The sequence below is a fragment of the Tachysurus vachellii genome, chromosome 12 (assembly GCF_030014155.1).
Source record: "Tachysurus vachellii isolate PV-2020 chromosome 12, HZAU_Pvac_v1, whole genome shotgun sequence".
Taxonomy (NCBI): domain Eukaryota; kingdom Metazoa; phylum Chordata; class Actinopteri; order Siluriformes; family Bagridae; genus Tachysurus; species Tachysurus vachellii.
Window position 1 is genome coordinate 21,481,754 of NC_083471.1, and position 2,030 is coordinate 21,483,783.

Consider the following 2,030-nt stretch of genomic DNA (forward strand, 5'->3'; position numbering starts at 1 on the left):
GATGCACTATTAATAGAAACAGCAAAGCAGCAGTCACTATCTATATCTATCTATAAAGTGTGCCTATGTGCTAGGTGTACTTAAAAAAAACCTAGCAACTGTGTATACGTGCTAGAATGGCGTTATTTGAAGATCATGCTTCATGTCCGTGGAAGTGTGTACGCACTGCATTGCTGAGCAACATGAATTTTAAGGGTTCAAATAAGGACAGATCTCAGATCTACTGCTGCCTCCACTGGGCTGCTTCTGAGATGTTAGAGCAGCACTGCCTTGTGCATACAAATGAAAACCTCATTCTCTCCAGCCTGAAGGGGAATCCAATGAATGAGATTTAGAACAAACTCCTGGATACATTTTGGTACAAAAGGAAATATTGCTTTCCTATTAGACACCCCAAAACAGTGTCTTTCTTTTCTCTCTAATCACCTAAAAAAGCTATATCTATATGGTGGATTTAGATATAACTATAAAATAAATACAAGCAGCTGTATTTGTTTGAATGTTAAAGATATATTCAGAAATATCTATGGAATTTATATTCCATGGAACTGAATTGAATCCCCAGGTGATATAATGACAAACAGGTATGTGTCATTTGCTTTCAGTCCAAATATGTTAGTGAAAAGAGCTAAAAATTCTCAAACACAAAGCAGCGTACGTGATGTTCAGTATTTCCATTTTCGCTTCGTTCCAGGTTCTACAGAGCTTTCGTTAGTAATGTTTTCAGACAAGAACAGAAACTAGAAAGAGCTTACCTTCTTAGAAGAAAATCCAGAGGTTACACCAGGACCAGAGATCATGCAGGTCTGAACAAACAACCTTTTGTGTTTTGTTCTTAGTACTGCCATATATTGGATGTTCAAACAATCTTAAACTGTCAGGGCCAAATCTCACCAGCACAAACTAACACTGATCTCTTACAGTGAGCGGCAGACGACCAGAGGGTGTTTAAATGTTTGGGTCTCACACACTACAGGTTATTAAAGGTGTTAGACTGAGCTGTTGACTTCACACGTGGAGTTGAGTCACAAGTGAAGAGAGACACGACAGTGAAAAAGAACAGACCCTGGACGTTCAACGACATTCTCCCATCTGCTGTCTGCTCGTAAAAACTGAAATAACCATAGCAACAGAGAAGGCACAGAGGGTGCAAGACCAATTCTGAGTCTAGGAATAATGTAAATTGGCATTTTAAGAGAAATATTCATCTTCGAAAGCAGTCTCTGAGGTGTGTTATCAGGTGTCCCATACACACCGTATAGCTCTTATACATGAAGTTACCATGTCTGTAGATAATCAAAGGTTTACCGTAACACTGTATTCTATTTGTGATTTATTTTATTTTAAACAAAAAGAATTAGCATTAAGCTATCAGACTACTGCTGTGAGGTCCAGATTGAATTTTTTGGATGTCGAGGGTTGTAGGCTCAGTAGTGATTCAACAATATCAGGCAAGTCTAGCTTTTGCTGGACTGCAGTCAATCACATCACCGTAGCAACCACATCAAAGAAGCAGACCTGGCATCACAACACATTGCTTTTTTTTCCCCTTCCGTCTGCAATCTCACAAACCTCTTGTTTGACTGGGTATTTCTTACCATTGTCTATAATTTGGTGCTTTTTTGTTGCTTGTGAGTAAGAACCATTAACTATTAAGAACAATTATCCATTAACCATTTCTACACCTAGCACTGTAGAAACTGCAATAACGAATAGGAGGACAATGTGTGGAAATTCCTGGCTGCTAACTTTTTAAGGCTGTTTGGTTAACGTTTCCAAGACTGTCTAAAACAAATGAACAGTTGAGAAAGGAAAGTCGTTGGGGAAGTCGTGGCCTAATGGTTAGAGAGTTTGACTCCTAACCCTAAGGTTGTGGGTTCGAGTCTCGGGCCGGCCACTGCTCCGGGTGTGTGTTCACTGTGTGTGTGTGTTCACTGCTGTGTGCACTTAAATGCAGAGAACGAATTCTGAGTATGGGTCACCGTACTTCGCTGTATGTCACGTCACTGTTAAAAAAGAAAAAAAAAGAA